The sequence below is a fragment of the Globicephala melas genome, chromosome X (assembly GCF_963455315.2).
Source record: "Globicephala melas chromosome X, mGloMel1.2, whole genome shotgun sequence".
Taxonomy (NCBI): Eukaryota; Metazoa; Chordata; class Mammalia; order Artiodactyla; family Delphinidae; genus Globicephala; species Globicephala melas.
The window spans coordinates 11,871,771-11,894,324 of record NC_083335.1 but is presented as its reverse complement, the minus strand read 5'-3'; the positions used below and the strand labels follow the sequence as shown (position 1 = coordinate 11,894,324).

Sequence of the window (22,554 nt, the reverse complement as noted above, 5' to 3'; positions counted from 1 at the left end):
GCTTTAGATAGGAGTCTTCAAATATTTGAAGAGCTGATTTAAAGGAGAGGATTAGGATTGATATGGTCATGACAGTAATAGTTGTTATAAAAGTAGCAATAGTATTAGCAATAAAAACAATAGCTGACATTTATTGAGCACTTATTTTGTGCCAGGAACTGTGCTAAGCACTGATTTATATTAACATGTTTAATCCCTACAAAAATCCTAAAATGTAGGTACTATTATTATTTCCATTTTACACATAAGGAAACTGAAGCACAGATTAAGTAATGTATCAATACTCAACATCATATAAGTGAGGGAGCCTGGATATGAGCTCAGGTGGTCATAAGAAGGCAGATTTTAGCCTAGCATAATGGGGAAACCTTTCTACTCAAATTGTCTGGCGGTGGGATGGGTGTTCTGGTGAAGCACGGACTTTTCCAGCCTTGAAAGTATTTAAGCAGGGTCTAGGTACTGCTTTCAGACATGCTGTGCATGAGATTACTTCACTGAAAGCGGGGTTAAGAGTAAGGTAAACTCAAAGGCCCATTTCAACTCTAAAATTATATGAATCTAAGTTGACACATCTACTGGTTAGTGAGAGCCATGTCCTTTCTAGGCCTTTTGCGGACTTAGTTGGGTACTCAGAGCTCACAGGTAGACAGGCTTCACTTGTGTTACCATGTAGATGAGCTATTCGCACAGGAAAATTATAAGTTGATGCCCTGGTCCATCACATGGAGAGAAGTCATTCCAATGATCTGTTGCAAGAACAAATTTATAAATCATTGGACAAGACCAAAAGAAATCCATTAATGAAAACTGATTAGCTTCCAGGGTTCTCTTTTCTAATTGCAATAGTTTATAATCCAAATGAAATTAGCACCCACTTTCAAATTCCACTTCTTTCATTTTAATAATTTCTTGCATTAATCTGCCATATGGTTCTTCCCTTTACAATCTTATGATAATGTCACTTATCTATTCATTCAGACACCTTTGTATTTCTAATATTGGCCAATTACAAAAGCCATCTGTGATTCATATAGCATTCTCACCCAGAACACAAAGGGTTTCATTTAACTGAAAAATACAAATGTACCATACCATGAGGAAAATAACCCACAGATATAGGTAAATAGCTTACCCTTTCTTTCTCTTCCTCAGCCTTTCTTTACCTTTTTTTGGCTACCTTTCTAAAATAAAGTATTTCAGGGAAAAATGAGCTCTTTAGGAATTCCATCACTGTCAGTAGTAGAAGTGAGACGACACTATCATTAATCTCCTTTGTCTTGAGAGAACTGGAAGGGCGTCTAGGAGTGTGCTTATCACTACTTCCTATGGCAAAGATGACAGCAAAAGATGATCTGGGAAGACAGTGGGTTGGAGAGAAGCTAATCAAGAACTTCTCTGGAGAAATACAAACATAAAAGCATAAGATTTGGGCTTCCCTGGTGGTGCAGTGGTTGAGAGTCCGCCTGCCGATGCAGGGGACACGGGTTCGTGCCTGTGCTCCGCAACGGGAGAGGCCACAACAGTGAGAGGCCCGCGTACCGCAAAAAAAAAAAAAAAAAAAAAAAAAAAAAAATTAGATTTTTCAATCAATTGCTCCTCAAACTGGCTGGAATCCCCATTGAAAGCCAATTGAGTCTTTGAATGTATCCATTCTTTCTGGAGACACTGATCAATTTGGCATTATGCATTGTACAAATGATCGAAAATCAGAGTTCTCATACACTGATCCATGTGCCTTGCCAACATTACATGAATTTTTAATAAAATTCCCAGATGCTCAATCCCCTAGAGAAGAGAATTCTCTAAATGTAGTCTAGTTATGTTTCACAGCTAGCCTTTCTCTCAGTTCAACTTTACTTAAAGCACCAATGATATTTCAGAAACAATGTATGAGGCATATATTATTAGAACCATTTTTATTGACCTAACTGAGGCCTTTGATTTAGTCACCCATAAACACTTTCTTCAGAAATCCCATGATTCTGGGCTTAGCAGTGACCCTGTAAAATGGTTTCCCTTCATTTAGTTCTTGCCAACTTAGCCTCCACCTGGAGGTCCAAAATACTTGCAGACTGTCATTTTTAGTGAAGATTAACTGAAGCTTCTCTTTGGCTGATGGTGAAGGAGAGTTCAAAGACTATGCTGGCAGCTCCATTTGCTGTCACAAAAAGTTTCTCCTTTTGAAATCATCTCCCTCTTTCTAGCTGATCTGCTTGTGTCAAGGCTACACTTTTTAGCAGAATTTATTCCTTGAGTTGCTTCTAGTGTATGTTATCCCCAAAGGCAAAACATTCATGGTAATACATGTGACATAACTCATTTCAGTAGAGTAATAGAATGGCAGAGCTAACTGGGATGTTATAGAACCTTTAGCTTGATATCCTTGTTTTATAGATGGGGAAACTGAGGTTCAGAGGCGTTAAATGACTCATCTGAAGCCAATACAATTAATTGGCATCAGAGCTTAGAGTAGAAGACAGGTCTCAGGGCTCCTAATCAAGTGCTCTTTCTACTCTGTCATGCTGCTTCATGACTAGCTAATTCATTTAGAATTTTTTTTTACAGTACATAACGAGCATTTATTAACCATTAATTCTGTTAAAAAGAAACATTATGCTAAAAGCTCAGGAGAACACAAGAGAAGTATAAAACATGGACTCTTGCCCTTGAGGGTTTTCTAATCTGGTTGTGAAGACAAAACACACACAGATGAAATGATTAAGTCACAAGGAAGAAAATAATTGTGAGCTTCTCTACCCTAAGACTCATACTTCATTCAGCTCTACATGCACCATTCCCAATACCTAGAACAGTAACCTAGAACATAACATAGGGGCTCAACAGATGTTTAGTGAATTAAACGGAATAGCATGATGATAGAGAGAATAAATGCTGAATGACTGTAGAAGAAATTCCCCTTTTCTTGCTTATTTTTCTCTTTAACACTTGCCACCTTCTTACACAATATCATTTATTTTGTTTATCATTAATTTCATCCTCTAAATGTGAGCTTTCTGAGGGCAGAGATTTTTGTCTGTTTTACTCACTGCATATCCACAGAGCATAGGCCTGTGTCTGGAACAACATGTTCACCCAATAAATATTTGTTGAATGAATGAATGAGTGAATGAATGTTTTAGCCGTAATTTATCAAGGGAGTGCACATAGGTAAGGTTGAGGTTCCTGAAGTCTTGTGGAATTTCAAGTTCAGGGTTAATGACCACAGGATAAAATATTTACCAAAGATGTATCAGTGTGTTTGCTGCAGCTTCCTTTATTATCATGGCAATTGGAAACCATTTAAGAGAGGAATAGCTAAGCAAATTATGGTACATCTCTATAATGGATATCATAAATCCATTAAAACAGCAACAGAGATCTATATTCTTTGGGTAGATACTTATGATATGTTAGAAGGGATAAAATAAAATCACAGTACAGTCCTATTTTTAAAACAATTATTGGAGGGGGAGGCTAGAGGTATACAAACAAAAAAATGTTTGGAAGGATTTACACAGAATGTTATTACCAGTTGGCAGGAGTAAGGGTGAGATTTTCATTTGCTTTTTTAAATTTTTGCTTTTTTAAACATTTCCTATTGTCTGATTTTAAAACAGCAACAATCATAATATGCATGCATTATTTTAAAATCAGAAGAAAAGGGTATTTTCATTTTTAAAAAGAAGCCTGGGAACTTCATCCTGCAACAGTCCCAGGAGTGTAGAAATGATCTGCCTGGGTCCTGATGTGGGCCTGTGCTCATTACCTTCCCTCACCCTGCTTCTCTGTACCTCCCAGGGGCTCCTGTGTGATGTAAATTATAGTTTACTGTAACTGATTTAGGCAGTCTGGGTATCTAGAATTTATCTATTATAAATATATAGATTTATTATATGTAAGTATATATTATATAGATATATTTTTAATATATTCTATGAGTGGCAACATGGCCTAGCAGTTAAGAGCAGACCTGTGTCTGAATTCTACTTATTATTACTTGTGTAAATTTACACATCTAACTTAATCTCTGAGATTCAGTTGCCTCATCTGTAAAACTGAGATAATAAGAACACCCACCTGTTAAAATTATAGTGAGAATTAAATGAGAAAAAATATATAAAGCACTTGGAAAAGTGCCTTGCACATAGTAAACTCTCAGTGACTGGCAGCTATTTTTCCTATATAACTTTTTTTCTATATAACTCCTTCCGCTCCCCCCTCCATGCCCTAGGATGAGAATTCTCTTGGAAATCTTAATTTTATTAAACTAGTATGCAAATGTGTTAAAATGCAGCCACATTCTTCTAGCTAACCTGAATCTAGTGTATCAGGTTTTTTTCAAAGTTAATTGCAGCCTGATTTGGTTCTGTTCAGTATCACATCTATTTCCACAAACAGGAAATTGTCTTTTCTAGATTTTGATTGGCAGGGACGGTTTTATAAACTTTATTGAATTACATTAGTGTTGCTCTATGGTAGAGGAGACACTTTCATTATACGCCTCTATTCCTAGGTGCTTATCTTTTTCATAAAATTACCCTTTGGACTGAAATATTTTCAGCTTGTTTTCTATTTCAGATGGGATGGAAAAAATTGGAGGGTGGGGAAAATGGGAAATTTCTTCCTTGACTACTGAGCAATCACATTTTAAGATTTTCCTGTTTGCCCCTGTGGTTTCAAAATGTTAAAACCTCATAAGAACCCAGAAACACACAGCACAATTATTTTAAAGAACAGCTTGCAGAAATTCCACAGGAAGCAATAGTGTATATATGAGATCAGAGTTTTATGAAGACATGGTACCTGGCCTCCAAAACTTTCTTTTTCAAATCATCCTTGACAATCCAGATTTTTTTTAACAAATAGATTTATTTAAATTGAATCCTGCTGTTTCATATTCCCAGCTATCTTCCTTTCTCACCTTGGTTGAGAAATGTTTGTCAGGAAAAAAATAGAAGTACAAAGTAAACAAAAAGAAAATATTAGAGAGGAATTAAGGAAAGCAAGGATTTGTAAATGGAGTTGGAGGCTCAGCTAAGAGGCTAATCAGAGATTCCCAAGACTAAAAGCCAGAGCCCAGTGCCCTGGTACTTTGGGTCAAATTGCTGTCACCAGGATTTAAGAAATATGGGGTACCATTGTAAGGAGAGCTCTGTTCATTAGAGATAATCACAACTAAAGGGGATGTGCCTGAGGACCTGAAAGAGGAGTAGAAGCAGCTGAAAGAGAGCATCCAGGCTACATATAGGTGTGAAAGTGGAATATAGAAACATCAAAACACCAAGAAGGTGAAGTAATTTTTGATAGGAATATACTTATTGCCATTTTATTACAAAAGCCACAAATAACACATGTTGGCAAGGATGTGGAGAAGAGGAAAACCTTGCACACTGTTGGGTATGTAAATTGGTGCAGCCACTGTGGAAAATAATATGGAGGTTCCTCAAAAAACTAAAAATAGGGATTTCCTTGGGGGTCCAGTGGTTAAGACTCCATGCTTCCACTGCAGGGGGCACAGGTTCAATCCCTGGTTGGGGAACTAAGATCCTGCATGCTGTGCAGCACAGCCAAAAAAATTTTTTAACTAAAAATAGAACTACCACATGAGGCAGCAATTCCACTCCTGGGTATATATCTGAAAAAAATGAAAATGCTAATTTGAAAAGATACATGCACCCCAGTGTTCATAGCAGCACTGTTTATAATAGCCAAGATATAGAAGCAACCTGAGTGTCCATCAACAAATGAATGCATAAAGAAGATGTTTTATGCATATATATATATATATACACACATAATGAAATATTACTCAGCCATAAGAAGAATGAAATTCTGCCATTTGCAACAACATGGATGGACTTGGAGGGTATTATGCTTAGTGAAATAAGTCAGAAAAAGACAAATACTGTATGTTATCACTTATATGTGGAGTCTAAAAAACAAAATAAATTAGTATAACAAAACAGAAACAGACTCACAGATACAGAGAACTAACTTGTGGTTACCAATGGGGAGAGGGAAAGAAGGAGGGGCAAAATAGGGTTATGGAATTAAGAGATACAAACTACTATATATAAAATAGATAAGCAACAAGGATATATTGCACAGCACAGGGAAATATAGCCATTATTTTATAATAACATTAAATAAAGTATAATCTGTTAAAATATTGAATCACTGTGTTATACACCTGAAATTGATATAGGTTTGTAAATCAACTACACTTCAGTTTTTAAAAAAGCAGCAAAAAGACATAGGCCCAAAGGCGGGGCTCTGTAGTAGTAGCTAGAGAAAGGAAAAACAAGAAGGGAATGTGTAATCACCTGAACCACTATTAAGCTGTGGGGTTATTGCAACATTAACTGTAACTTACCTCAACAACTCCCATTTAAATTGTAAACTCCATGAGAGTAGGGCTTAATATCTGTCTGTTCACTGATATAGTCCCAGCACCAAGAGCCATCCCTGGCACATAGTAGGTGCTTACTAAATATTTGTTGAATGAATGAATGATCTGCGTAGAAATTTAAGGTTTCCTCTCACCAGAGTAAAGATATTTGTGTACCTGAACTTCCTCTATATGCTGCAGTAGAAGGACGGGGAGAAAAAAGATGACCTTAAACCCAAGATATAAAGCAAGCGGCAGTGAACTGGGCTCAAGGCAGGGATGGTTTGGGTAGCTGGCTTTGGAGAGTGTTCCGTTTGTCTCAGTTACTCAGCACAAAATTGCCTCCAATTTTCAGATCTCTTTTCCCTGGATCCTGAGGTGTGCTATGCTGGAATTAGAAAGGAGGGTGCCCTGAGGAAGAGACCTCTTGTTTGATATCTCACCTGCTACTGACAGCCTATGGTAGTTGCTGTTCCATTGCCTGATTAAAAACAAAAAAGGAACAGCCTTAGAAATCAGATATCCTTCTCTCCTTGTTACTCTCTTAACATGTGCATCCCTTCTGTGGACCTGTTATGCCAGCCTCTAGAACAGTGCCTGGCACCTAGCAGGTACTCAATAAATATTTGTTGAAGGAATGGCCCTGCCTGGTCATGCAGTTTTATAAGACCACCTAGTGTGTTGGAACCCTTTCCACAATCCCCTAAAGAACATAGGACCATATCAGGAAGAGCAATTATGAGGAAATTGGAGAAAAGGAATGGAAAGTAATTAAAATTTCATATATGCCCAAATTCTGGTGCACTTTGGGGAATCCCCTAAGTGTCTCAGATGAGTTGCAACTCCAAATCAAACATGTAAAGCAGTTATTTTAAATGTGCAATGCTAAGACTCAAGAAAGTTTAGCACCTGCTTTCCTTCTAAGGTGAAAAGGAAATTTAGTCCTATATGTATGTGTCATTATACATGAATACTTACACCTTGGGTGACACTGTTAAAACATTTCTGTCTTTCTTGTGTTTCTCTGGCCCATCAGTTAATGGGTTATACTTAGATATGTAACTCAAGACTTCCTCACTCCTAATCCCAAAGCATTTGAGCATAACCAACATTTGGCTAGAAGGGGGTGGTCTGTGTAGGCAGATGTGCTTTCTACAGGATGAAAGTTGGAATTTGAATGCCGAAAGGTTTATAGGCAGGCCTTGGAGGCTCATGCTTTAGAGGCCAGGAAGTAAAATATCATGGGCAATATTTTTAATACTAGGGCTAGATGTGTAGGATGTGAAGCTAGTACAGGAAATGTAGAATAAGAACATTTGGCAACCTTGTGCTTCCTGTCTAAAATAACTCTTATGGAACATCAGTGGGAGGTAGTAGACTATAGTGAATTCTAACACTTTCCTTATTAGCCTCCTTATACTACTGAATTCTTCGTATGTTATAGAGTTTTTTCTCTTTTATTTTCTGTTCTTAGAAAGGTCACATCCCAAGTGTGTGTGTATGAGGTGATATCTGTATTTAGTTTCTAACTTTAGGTGCATTTGTTTTCCTGACTTGCATCTTCAACAATTGACATGTTATTGCTTGGGCAAGACATTTATTTTGAGCACTATAAGATTTCTGACGGAGTGCTGTAAACTCCACCTCTAAATTGATGTTGAAGAATCGATAAACTACTTAGCAGGGGAGTAAATGACTTGAGGTAAAAATAACCAAGTAAAATGTAACTCCCACTTTCTGTTCAAGTGTGTGTAGTGAGAAGGAGCATATTTGACAAATGATTATCATCCTCAAGGTCCTGTCCCTTATATGGGTTAACTTTGCAGATATTCTTTTTCTTTTCCCATTCAGAAAGAGATCACCACAAAAGGAGATCAGAATCTGCTGTCTGCTGATTACAGTTTGGCAAAAGATTTAGGATCATGAAACCAGCCAGATTCTTTCCCTAAAGAAGTCAGAGTTATTTTCCCCTGGTTAGAGTACCTTTGATAGCAATGTGTTGATAAGTGATTATAGAAGACCTGAAGAAGAGCATCCATATTTTGGATGGCGTGAATTGACTTCTTCCTCCTTTTCTTTTGGTTTATTCTAAGTACTGTGTCTCTCCCCATTTGACCATTGTCCTAGATATTTTTCAATGGGATCCACTAATTCATTCATTCATTTCATAATTCAGCAAAAATTTATTGAGCACCTACTTGGTGCCACATACTCTGTTAGATATTATAAATACAACAGTGAAAAAAAGATATACAAAGGTCCCTGACCTCACTGAGCTTTGAAGCAGACAAGTGAACAAAGAAATAAGTACATGTGTAAAATTCCTAATGATGGTGGTAAGTGCTAGCACAGCTATTGATGAAAAAAAAATTGGCAGGACCTACATAGATATAATGGAAGGAAGGTTTCTCTGAAAAGACTCATTTCAGGCTAAGATCTGGTAACAGAAAAGGTATCTGTCACACAAAGAGCCTAAGAGACAGTAGGCACAGGTCTCTGAGGCAAGAAAGGACTGGGTGTGTTGTAGGAACAGAGGGAAAGCTAGCACAGTTGAGTGAAAGGGAGCATGCCATGAGATGACGTTGGGAGAGGTAAATAGGGGCCACATCATACAGGGTTTATAGACCTCAAGAATTTTGGATTTTATTCTAAAAGCAGTGGGAATCCATAGAAAGTTTTTAAGCATGGGAGTAATATGAATTTTAAAATATATTTTATAAAGACTAATTTGGCTGCTCAGTGGAGAATGAGTTAAAGGTGGGCAAGAATGGAAGCAGGACAGCCTATTAGAAGGCCATTTCTTTTTATTGCAGGAGTCTAGGTAAGAGAAAATGGTGACTTGGACAAAGATGATGTTAGCAAAAATGAAGAGAAATGGAGAGATTCAAGATGTATTTTGAAGTTAGAATCAATAGGCAGGATTTACTGATGGTTGAGAAATACAGGACATGAAATAGTAGAAATAAAGACTGACATCCAGTAAAAAGGGAAAACTGATGATGCAGAAGAAAAGGGATGTCTGCAGGAGCAAAGTCTTTGAGCAGGCAAGAGAAGATGGGATTCAGGGACACTCTATTTTAAAAAGACAGAAGAGACAGAGTATAGATAAAGATGTAGGTCAGTTTGTAGATTTGGTGGTGGGAAGATGAGAGAGCTCTTTCTGATGACTTGTTTTCTCCATAATATGAGGCAAGATCATCAGCTAAGGGCAGGAAGTGGGAGAGGAGTGGGGAAGATGTGGGAGGATTGAGGAGAGAGGTGAAGATATATCATAGTCACTTTGAAGAGTGGGAAAGCAAGTTTAATGCAGAAGTAGCATTGCTGCACAGAGATGAGCACTCAGTTGAGGCTTGTGATCGTGATTACTTTAAATGAAAGTGAAGCCTGTCAGCTCAGCTATGGGAATGTTCTCTAGCCATGTTCAATAGGTCAGGTGCAGGCCCAGAAAAGACAGTATAACTGAATTCTACTTGTATTTTGCCATATGAACGTATCTGGGAAAGCATAATATGATATAATGGAATGAACGCTTGACTAGGGTTTAGAAGACCTGCACTGTAATGCAAGTTCAAGCTACTTGCAAACCGTGTGACCTTAGGCCAGTTGTTTAACCTTGCTCTGCCTCCCTTTTCTCATTGGTAAAATAAGAAGGTTGGACTAAATAATCTCTCTCTCTCTGTGTGTGTGTGTGTGTGTGTGTGTGTGTGTTGCATTACTTCTTTATATTCTATTCCAGGTATATCACTAACATTCTATCTATAAAAGAAATAAAGCTGAATCTTGCCAGTTTAATTTAGCTCATTCCTAAAGAGGCACCAGTGTGATACAATGCAGGGCTAGAGGAGGATGGGGGCAGGGAGCCGTCAGAGAACATGACAGAGCCTAAATTCTGCTACCAGCTTAGGGTGAGCCCTTGGGCAAGTCATTTCACCTCTTTTGATATCCCTGTTTCAATCTATGAAAAAAGGATGATCTCAGATTATTTCCAAGTCTAAAAGACTTTCAGAAAATTACTTTAATCAGATCTAGTTGCTGTTACCCAAAGAATGGAAGGCTCCTTGCTCCCTGGAGGATATCTCCTGCAGTCCTCACCGAATCTTCCTCAGGCCCCATGAGGAACACAAGTTGAGAAGCACCTACCCACCCTGAGATCCAATACCCTAGAAATGGATGCTTGATAAGATGTCTTGCTGAGATTTATTTACCCATCCTGGGGGAGGGAGCGGGGGGTGTCTGGTTTTGCCAGGTTGTTCCCCCTGCAACCTGCTTTAAACTCCACCGCATTTCTGTTGCTTATGCCTCTGAGCAGGGGAATGTATTAGTGATACTGTTTTTCTTACGTCAACAAGCCAGTGAGTACCAACTCAGGGCTCTCATCTTCCAGGCCTCCTTAGTAGTTTATCTTGTCTTCTCTTGCAGTCTTTGTCTGTTGAAGCTCAAATAGGAAGACAAACCTAGCCAACTGCTTTGTGCAGGGGAGACTCCCTCTTGATCCTAGTCCAGAAACACCTTGCAGCTCCCCAGCAGCAGTTCTGGCCTGAGATTCCTCCTCTGTTGATCCTCCCTATCAAAAGGGAGGGAGATGCAAGAGAGAAGAGATATGGGGATATATATATATGTATAGCTGATTCACTTTGTTATAGAGCAGAAACTAACACACCATTGTAAAGCAATTATACTCCAATAAAGATGTTTAAAAAAATGTTATGACTTCAAGCTTTAGCCTCCACAAAATCTGTAAAGCTCAACAATGGAAAATCATGTCCAGAGATCAAATCACCTAATGATATCAAAGGGAAAAAAATCTGATTTCCTGACTGCCTTATCATCATTTTCTTTTTTTTAAATACATCTTTATTGGAGTATAATTGCTTCACAATACTGTGTTAGTTTCTGTTGTACAACAAAGTGAATCAGCCGTATGCATACATATATCCCCATATCTCCTCCTTCTTGGGCCTCCCTCCCACCCTCCCTATCCCACCCCTCTAGGTTGTCCCAAAGCACTGAGCTGATCTCCCTGTGCTATGCTGCTGCTGCCCACTAGCTAACTATTTTACATTTGGTAGTGTATATATGTCACTGCTACTCACTTCACCCCCAGCTTCCCCCTCCCCACCCATGTCCTCAAGTCCATTCTCTATGTCTATGTCTTTATTCCTGCCCTGCCACTAAGTTCATCAGTACATTTTTTTTTTTTTTAGATTCCATGGATATGCATTAGCATACGTTTTTTTTTTCTCTTTCTGACTTACTTCACTCTGTATGACAGACTCTAGGTCCATCCACCTCACTACAAACAACTCAATTTCTTTTCTTTTTATGGCTGAGTAATATTCCATTGTATATATGTGCCACGTCTTTTTTTTAACATGTTTATTGGAGTATAATTGCTTTACAATGGTGTGTTAGTTTCTACTTTATAACAAAGTGAATCAGTTATACATATACATATGTCCCCATATCTCTTCCCTCTTGCGTCCCCCTCCCTCCCACCCTCCCTATCCCACCCCTCTATGTGGTCACAGAGCACCAATCTGATCTCCCTGTGCTATGCGTGTGCCACATCTTCTTTATCCATTCATCTGTCAATGGACATTTAGGTTGCAGACTAAATAATCTTTAGGTTTCTTTCCAGCCCTAAAACTGTGTGATTTTTTCTTTCTGTTGGGACAATTCCTAATCTCAACCAATTTGTTATTAATGTCGTGGTTAAGCATGTAGACTCCGGAGCCAGACTGCTTGGATTTGAATTCTAGCCCCATCACTTTCCAGCTGTGTGAGCTTGAGTAAGTGATTTCACCCTTCAGTAGCAGTTTCTTTGTAATGGGCATTAAAATACCACATACCTTAGTAGGGTTATCGTAAGGATTAAATGAGTCAGTGCATTTGAAGCTCATAGAACGGTGCCTGTACTGTGCTTTTAATAAATGTTAGCCATTATTATTATCCCAACAAGTTCTACATCATCCCTTTGGCCATAAAAGATATGAAAGCTTGGGATTTCACATACCACCCGACACCATATTTAGAGCACATCATTTTGCTTCAGGGTGGCACTGTGGCATGTAGTAGGCATTTAATCAAAGCAATTATTATAATTATGGTACCCTGCCCTAATATTTACCTTCTTATGTCAGCTCTTGAGGTATAGGTAACTTTTGTCCTTATTACTTATTATTTCCCTGGAGCACAGAGGAACAACTAGCCCATCAGAGAGAAAGACCTAAAAGGAAAAGCAGGATCAGCAAGTACATTAGAGATAGGGTGAAACTAGAAGGGCTAGAATAAAGAAGTGCACATTGATATTTGTTACAATAAATATTATAAACACATAGAATACATTTAACATTGAAATTTTCCTTTGGAGTTTGAATATTATCTGCCAGTGAAAATTGGTTAATAGAGCCCATGACAATAGTATGCCTGATCTCCACCACGCTCAGTCTAAGAAGGTCACCTTTGCCTTTCACTTCGGGACAAAGGCATCCTCCATGGATCCCTGCTGACAAACTCCAGGGAAGTGGCCATTCCTATGAAGTCCTTGAGTTCTTTGATGGAAAGGCATCATGTGAGGCTGAAAATGTAATAAAATCTCATTCATAGTTGACCCTCAGAACTGCTTTGGGAGCAGTACCTACTTTGCTTCCTGGGTTTGAAAACACCCTACTGAATTTTATTGATTTTCTTAAGGAAAAGAAATATGGAGAATAGAAGCTCATTTCAGTGCTTTCGTGTAATGGTAATTAAACTAGATCATAAAGGGCTCAGAAAGGAGCTCAACTAATATAGATATTTTAATCTCAATGTGATTTTCCACACGGTATTAATTACAAAGATAAATCAGACTCAACTTTTTTTATCAATAGTATTTCATAAAAATATTAGATTTAATTCTTCTTTCTGAAATCTTGGTCATTCTTGTTAAATGCATTTCATCTAATCAGACTGTTGATTTCTTCTATGAAATTGAATGACTAATATTAATGCAGAATTTTATCAACTTAAAACTCAAAGTAAACTTCCATCCCAGCCCTAATATCTCCTTGTGTGTATGTGCTGGTTAAGTAAAGTAACTTGAACTCAGAAGTTAAATTACCTTTGCTAGAGCCTGCAAAGCAGATTAGTGAGTATGAATTATGAGCTTTCTTTCTGTCTCAGATATTTGCTCATATCTGTTTCTCCCACTCTAAAATGATTGTGATAATAATTGTAATCTTGCCGGGATACACTGTTCTAGTGGCTGGAGCATCAACTCGGATATTGGAATACCATTTACAGTTGGGCAAGTTCACTTCACTTCTCAATCCATTTCCCCTTCAGAAAAATAACAGTGATAATATCTGTCCTTATCTATTTTTCTTGGAGGTTGTAAGAATAAATGAAACATGGATGGAAACAGTTTGAGCATAAATACATAAATCTGAAGAATTATGACTCCTCAGGATTTAGACATACTAGTATCTGTGTTTTTAGAAAGTCCCTCCCTCTTCATAAACACATGCATAATACAATCCATCACCACATTTAAAGAAACATACATACAAACCCTTATGTTATCTAATATGCTTTTTTTAAATAGTAACTTTGCACTGTGTGGAATTTGATCAACACATTAACATACTTATATCTGGCTATGCATGCATCCGTTCATTCATTAATATATTCCACAGATATTTGTCAAGTTCCTACTGTGTGCCAGGTACTATGCTTTGCTGGGAGAAACTATACTAGTCAAGACAGGACTGATTCTTGGCTCACGAGCTTAAGTCTAGGAAGGAAGATGACAAAGTTTAAAGTACTATAATGGGTGATTGTTAAGAGGGTAATAGAATACCTGTCAGGAATACAGAACCTGAAATGTGGAGGACAGAGAAGGTGGAAAGACTTCCCATGAAAGTGATGTTCATACTGAGGCTTAGAGAATGAGTAATTATAGCCTAGTGAAGAGGAGTGGAGAAGAGTATTCCAATCAGAGGGGACAGTATCACTGCAAAGCTTTGTAGTATTTTGAAGCATGTCTCCACATTTAGAAATCAGCCCATTTATAGATAGCTGTGCCTCTGCCTAAATTTGGAGGAACTTCATGACTTTTCAGACCTTATGGATTATTAGCTCTGTCCCTAGACACAGTGTATGAATGAAACCCTGCCCTAGCATGACTGGTTTTGCTCTTTGATTACTTTTCTAACTCCTAAAAATCAAGTTCTCAATCTCAAATGTTTTATTAGGGCTTTCCTATGGTTCTGAGTGCTGTTTATTTTGGGTATCAAGGTTACAGATAATTGTACATTTACATTTAACATGAATTTAAATGCTTTTCATGAGTTTCTGAATTTGGGGCCAGGTTAATTAGTCTATTAGTAGAGAGTTGTGTCCATCAACACAGTCTGTTTTATCTACATAAACCCCAGCAAGTGTGTATAATTTCCTGATATTGACATAGGCTCAGAAACCACTAGTCTATGTGATTTGGATAGTGACCATTTCTCTATAAACCATTTTTAAGACCATGTAAATTACTTTCTAAAATTAGTTGAAGTCAGTTCCCTCTTAAACGTTCTAGGATTTTCTTCCTCACTGAGCTCTGGCTACTAAAGAGCTTTCAATTGTATATGTTTGAACTACTTCATGTTGACTTTTAAGAATTTTTCTACACCATTTGCGAAGCATCAGGCTGCTGCCTTGTGTTTTCCTCAAACTAAAAACAGTGTACACTCCAAATTAATGTCTAGACCTAATCCAAGCACAGGAAAGTTCACCTGAAAGTAGAGAGTGTTTTATGAAGTTAACAAAGGGCATGGTGACTCATCTCACTGGCTTGAATATGGAGCTAATGTCTGCAGATGCTGTCACTTTTGAGGCACAACAAATGAATGATTTAAAATGTGATCCTAGTATGCACTTGACAATATATATAGTGAAAGTTTATGATGTGTAATTGCATATGCTTATCTCTTTGCGGGGCTTTATTTAAAATAAAAAAGGGACCCTAAGCCCAGCTCTCTCGATTTGAACTGCATAAGCTGATGGCTGACAAAACAGGGTTCAGAGTTGACATAATATCTACCATATGGCTAACTTTAGTTTTCTAAAGTAAGCAACAATAGTTGTAAAGGAAATGTACTTCTCCATTCTTTCAGAAAGTATTGTATTATGAAAAACTTCAAATATAGAGAAAAACGTGGTATACGTTTATACCCACCGTACATGTACAGACTTACCAAACATTAATATTTTCCATATTTGTTAACAGTCCTTTAAGAATACAAATAGGGTTGACCAATTGAAGTTTACTTTGTACCTCTCCCTAGCCACATTTTCCTCCCTTCTTCCCCAAAGGAACTATCATCCTGAAGTTGGTGTGGGTCTTGTCCATCCATGTGTTTGTACATGTAAGCATCTAGAAACATTTTGCATAGGTTTAGTATTTACAATATTTATATCACACTTTATATATCTTTAAGCAACTTTCTTTTTTCACTCAATATTAATATTTCTGAGATTTATCTATATTGATATACATACCCATTCATTTTAGCAGCTCTAGAGTATTTCACTTTATGAATGACTGTTTCTCAACATGTCTGTTTCCTTTTTGATGGAGCTTTTAGGTTTTTTTCTCACTTTTCACTATTACAAAAAGTACTCCAAAACCATCATTGTATTTGTCTCCTGTGTATGTGTGTTTCACTTTGAAGTGGCATTTCTGTGTTCCACAGTGTGTGCATCTTCAGCTCTACTAGACATTGCCAGGTTGTTCTCCGGAGTTGTAATACCACTATCTTATAGCTCAGGCTGCTATAACAAAGTATCGTAGGCTGGGTGGCTTATAAACAATAGGAATTTATTTCTTACAGTTCTGGAGACTGGAAGTCTGAAATCAGGGTGCCAGTGTGGTCATGATCTGGTGAGGACCCTCTTCCAGGCTTCAGACTGTCAACTTATGTATCCTCATATGGCAGAAAAGAGGGCTAAAGAACTCTCTGGGGTCTCTTTCATAAGGACACTAATCTTATTCATGGGGGTTCCACCTTCATGACTTTATTACCTCCCAAAGACTCCACCTCCTAGTACTAACACATTGGAGTTAAGTATTTCAACATAAGAATTTTGGGGAAACACAAACATTCAGTCCATAACAACTATTTTATACTTCCACAAGTAGTAAAAGAGGGTTCCTGTTTCTCCACACTTTTCAGCACTCAGTGTTGTCAGACTTAAAACATTTTGCCAATTTTGTGGGCATGAAATGGTGTCTCACTGTGTTTTATTGACCATTCTCTCACTTAACTAGTGAGGTTTAATATCCTTCCATGTGTTTACTGGCCACGTGTGTTCCCTCTTCTATGAATTGCCTATTCATATCATTTGTCCATTAGTCTATTTGGTTGTTAGTCTTTTTCTTATTGATTTGAAGGAGATTATCTATTCTGCCTACTAATCCCTTGTGCTTTGTAAATATCATCTCCCAGTTTGTGGCTTGTTTTTTAACTTTGCTTATCCTGCCTCTGTTGAACAGAACTTTTAAATTTTAATTGAATAAAATGTATCAAGGACCTATTCTTTAAATATAAAACTGTGTGTAAGAGAGTATCATTCCCATACAACCTGGAGTCCTTCTCATTAAATTAAAATAAAGCAACTTGAAGTAAGACACCAGATTATATTGATATGACTTCATATAAAATAAAAGCTCAAGAGGTTACCTAGAAAGCACTGACACTGCCATCACTAAAAATGTAACTTCAACAGACCATTAAAGAAACTAAAGTTATGCAAGATGAAAAAGTTCTAGAGATCTGCTGTACAAGAATGTGCATATTGTACAGTAAATAACAATACTGTAGTATACACTTAAAAATTTGTTAAGAGGGTAGATCTCATGTTACGTGGGGTTTTTTTTTTGCCATAATAAAAAAGAAACTAAATAATTCAGTACATGTCCTTTCAGCCTTAAAAAATAGTGATTTCACAGGAAATCTAAGTGTTAGTTCCTTTATTTATCAATAACTGTGTTCCTTGGACAAGTCATTTCACCTCTCTACTAATTTTTTTCATATATGAAGTAAGGAAATTGTATTATGTGTTCTCTAAGGCCCATTACAACTCTAAAAGTTCTATGGTATGGTCTAATGCTTTCAAATGTTCAATAAGAATTTTCCCAATTTCAGATCATGCAGATTTTCAAGAATTCCACTAGCATTTCTTGGAGGTCTTCTAATCTGTACTCCCTTTTGAACCTTTGTGGGAGGTCATCAGTAGTGCTAAAACAACTCCTGTAGATGTTCTTGGAAGACCTAAGCTAAGAGAAGAGAATTAAGAAGAAGACAAATTATATAAGGTCAGAAAAGGAAGAGGGAATGAAGATAGTGACGTGTGTTTGGAAGGGAAGTCTCAGCACGATTCCATAACACCAAAGCCATCAGTGTCCTGTGTTCTGAAAGTCAGAAAAAATGCTTTTGCTTTAATAAAGAACAGAAGGTCTACTCTGTGGAGGTCAGTTGGTCAAATATGTGGATCTTGGGCAAATGCATCCATAGCAGTATCTGACTTACAAAACACTGCCCTTGGCATTTAAAGATGACCCTTATCACGGCTACTGATCTCTGTTGGCAAATGACTGCCTTTTGCACTCGGCTTCCATGTGAAAACTACCTCCTGATTTGCAGTCAAAGCCACTACTAGACAACTTTTTAAAAATGTGATTGTGCTTTTAATATTCTAGGCCCAAATCCTGGCTCAGAAATAACTATTATATCCCTAAGATCTACTGCTGCACCCCAACACTGTGTCCGGTGTGTTTGAAGTGAGCATCCTTAAATCATTCCTCTACTTTACAGTCTCCAATTTCTTTTTCCTAATTAGCTTTCATTGTGCATTTTTACTGTCCGTTTATCTATCTTGCAGTATTCCAGTTTCATTAGAGAATCTTAGTGTGGGTGGTATTCTTCTGTAGGACTTCTAGGTGATGCTAATGAAACTATGCAGGAATTCAGATAGCATCCAAGTCTCATAGCAAAATAAAAAGATAGGCATGGCTTTTGTGCTCCTCAGCACCCTTTTACATTTTACTCAAGCCTCACAGACCACTAACTTTTCCTTAAATATACTTTTGCACTCTCTGCACTCAGCGTCTTTGCTCCAGAAATCCGTTTTGCCTTCCCCTCATCTGCTTTACATATTCTTTAAGAACCAGCTCAAATTTGACTTATTCAACAGGTCACTGAAGAATTAGTCACTGCATTTTATTTTATTTTATTATTTATTTGCGGTACGCGGACCTCTCACTGTTGTGGCCTCTCCCGTTGCGGAGCACAGGCTCCGGACGCACAGGCTCAGCGGCCATGGCTCACGGGCCCAGCCGCTCCGCGGCATGTGGGATCTTCCTGGACCGGGGCACGAACCCGTGTCCCCTGCATCGGCAGGCGGACTCTGAACCACTGCGCCACCAGGGAAGCCCCTAGTCACTGCATTTGAGCACTTTGTTTATACTCAACACCTTGTTTTATGGCTACTTGTTTATATCTGTTCTGCAGGTCCCCCAAACACACACACTACACACATTCCGTAAACTTAATTTTCACTTGTCATAAAGATGTACCCCAGGCTTCCCTGGTGGCGCAGTAGTTGAGAGTCTGCCTGCCAATGCAGGGGACACGGGTTTGTGCCCCGGTCCGGGAAGATCCCACATGCCACGGAGCGGCTGGGCCCGTGAGCCATGGCCGCTGAGCCTGCTTGTACGGAGCCTGTGCTCCGCAATGGGAGAGGCCACAACAGTGAGAGGCCCGCGTACCGCAAAAAAAAAAAAGAATGAGAAGAGGAGGACACATATAAGGAGTGACTTATTTGTGGACAACGAAAATAAACTTCATATTAGCCCAGTCCATGTGCTATAAAGCTTAGACCATAAGATGAGAATAAAAAACAGCATTCTAAGACATATGCCTTGGCCTTGTTTAAAACACCATGAAAGAGTAAATTTTCATTGCCACCCCAGTGGAACCTGGTACTATAGCAGTGACACCAATCTTGGCAAATGTGGAACTAGCGTCATTACTTTAGGTAGTGTACTGTAAACTTTCTTCATGACAGTGTTACAGATGCTATCTGAAGTGGGTATTCCAGCATCAGCACTTGTTAAAATTGTGGTGACTGGTTCATTGTGTTTTCAACAGCTACACATAAATTAGCTCCTCCTCAGTAATGGAATAGCTCGTGCAGCTACCAACAAAGATGAAACAAATTGTAATTTTCTGATATCTTTAGGTAACTAAAGCAACATGTTTCTATTAATAAACTTAATAAAACTCTCATGAATATTATCACTTGCTCCTTTTGTCACTTTTATCACCATTTCTTGTTGGTCAATAGGAACATAACAGGAACTCACTTCCAGGCCAGAGGATTTTAAAGAAAATATTGATCAGCCTTAGCTAATTAAAAACAACTAAAAACCTACTGATCTTTATATCACACACTAAGGCAATTAGGAGCTTATCATAAACATGCATTCTATGGTATACAAAGAGAGATATAAAATTGCTAGTTTAGCCTCTAGTTCTGTGAAATGGGAGACAATATACAAAATGAAGAACTATACATTCCATAGCTCAATAATGTGATAGAAACTGCATGTGCTTGGATAATACAAATTAAGGAGAGTTCCTTATGCTATAGGGTTATTCCCAGAAGGCATTTTTGAGGGTCTTGTTAGGCTATTTTCTATACCACCAAAATCACATTTGCCGAAGTTTGGGGTCTACCTTCCTTGCTACGAGTAGCAGATATCTGAGATCTTTGCAGGTGTTACAGAGTTTGAAATTTCTTTCCAAAGTTGCATATGCCCTTCTTTATACCAAATTAGTAGTGCTTTTGTGTGCATTTTTGTTTGTTTATTTATTCCAGATTTATGGCTAAATATTGGAACCTGCTCTTTCTAACCCGTTCACATATACAACTCACTTACCCATCTTCTATACCACTTATCTTCACATCTCAAGGTTAGAAGGAGCTATGTAAAGAAGTCCTAACTTTGTCTGTTGTGTCATTTGCAAATATTTTCTCCCATTCTGAGGGTAGTCTTTTCATCTTCTTTATGGTTTTCTTTGCTGTGCAAAAGCTTTTAAGTTTCATTAGGTCCCATTTGTTTATTTTTGTTTTTATTTCCATTTCTCTAGGGTCAAAAAGGATCTTGCTGTGATTTATGTCATAGAGTGTTCAGCCTGTGTTTTCCTCTAAGAGTTTTAGAGTGTCTGGCCTTACATTTAGGTCTTTAATCCATTTTGAGTTTATTTTGGTGTATGGTGTTAGGGAGTATTCTAATTTCATTCTTTTACATGTAGCTGTCCAGTTTTCTGAGCACCATTTATTGAAGAGGCTGTCTTTTCTCCATTGTATATTCCTGCTTCCTTTATGAAAAATAAGGTGACCATATGTGTGTGGGTTTATCTCTGGGCTTTCTATCCTGTTCCATTGATCTATAGTTCTGTTTTTGTGCCAGTACCATACTGTCTTGATTACTGTAGCTTTGTAGTATAGTTTGAAGTCAAGGAGCCTGATTCCTCCAGCTCCGTTTTTCTTTCTCAAGATTGCTTTGGCTATTCAGGGTCTTTTGTGCTTCCATACAAATTGTGAAATTTTTTGTTCTACTTCTGTGAAAAATGCCATTGGTAGTTGGATAGAGATTGAACTGAATCTGTAGATTGCTTTGGGTAGTAGAGTCATTTTCACAATGTTGATTTTTCCAATCCAAGAACATGGTATATCTCTCCATCTGTTTGTATCATCTTTAATTTCTTTCATCAGTGTCTTATAGTTTTCTGCGTAAGGGTGTTTTGCTCCTTAAGTAGGTTTATTCCTAGGTATTTTATTCTTTTTGTTGCAAAGATAAATGGGAGTGTTTCCTTAATTTCTCTTTCAGATTTTTCATCATTAGAGTCTAGGAATGCAAGACATTTCTGTGCATTAATTTTGTATCCTGCTACTTTACCAAATTCATTGATTAGCTCTAGTAGTTTTCTAGTAGCATCTTTAGGATTCTCTATATATAGTATGTCATCTGCAAACAGTGACAGCTTTACTTCTTCTTTTCCGATTTGGATTCCGTTTATTTATTTTTCTTCTCCGATTTCTGTGGCTAAAACTTCCAAAACTACGTTGAATAATAGTGGTGAGAGTGAGCAACCTTGTCTTGTTCCTGATCTTAAAGGTAATGGTTTCAGTTTTTCACCATTGAGAACGATGTTGGCTGTGGGTTTGTCATATATGGCCTTTATGACCATATAAAGTAAGTTCCCTCTATGCCTACTTTCTGGAGGGTTTGTATCATAAATTGGTGTTGAATTTTGTCAAAAGCTTTTTCTGCATCTATTGAGATGATCATATGAGTTTTCTCCTTCAGTTTGTTAATGTAGTGTATCACATTGGTTGATTTGTGCATATTGAAGAATCCTTGCATTCCTGGGATAAACTCCACTTGATCATGGTGTATGATCCTTTTAATGTGCTGTTAGATTCTGTTTGCTAGTATTCTGTTGAGGACTTTTGCATCTATGTTCATCAGTGATATTGGCTTGTACTTTTCTTTCTTTGTGACATCTTTGGTTTTGATATCAGGGTGATGGTGGCCTCATAGAATGAGTTTCGGAGTGCTCCTCCCTCTGCTATATTTTGGAAGAGTTTGAGAAGGATAGGTGTTAGCTCTTCTCTAAATGTTTGATAGAATTCGCCTGTGAAGCCATCTGGTCCTGGGCTTTTCTTTGTTGGAAGATTTTTAATCACAGTTTCAATTTCAGCGCTTGTGATTGGTCTGTTCATATTTTCTATTTCTTCCTGGTTCAGTCTCCAAAGGTTGTGCTTTTCTAAGAATTTGTCCATTTCTTCCAGGGCGTCCATTTTATTGGCATTTAGTTGCTTGTAGTAATCTTTCATGATCCTTTGTATTTCTGCAGTGTCAGTTGTTACTTCTCCATTTTCATTTCTAATTGTATTGATTTGAGTCTTCTCCCTTTTTTTCTTGATGTGTCTGGCTAATGGTTTATCAATTTTGTTTATATTCTCAAAGAACCAGCTTTTATTTTTATTGATCTTTACTATTGTTTCCTTCATTTCTTTTTCATTTATTTCTGCTCTGATCTTTATGATTTCTTTCCTTCTGCTAACTT

At 37.7% G+C, this 22,554-nt stretch overlaps 1 protein-coding gene across 9 annotated transcripts in view; it reads left to right on the top strand.

The window, feature by feature from the left end:
* Positions 1-22,554, top strand: part of ENOX2 (ecto-NOX disulfide-thiol exchanger 2) — a 285,173-nt gene that overhangs the window by 72,376 nt on the left and 190,243 nt on the right. The gene's annotated exons all lie outside the window — the stretch shown is intronic.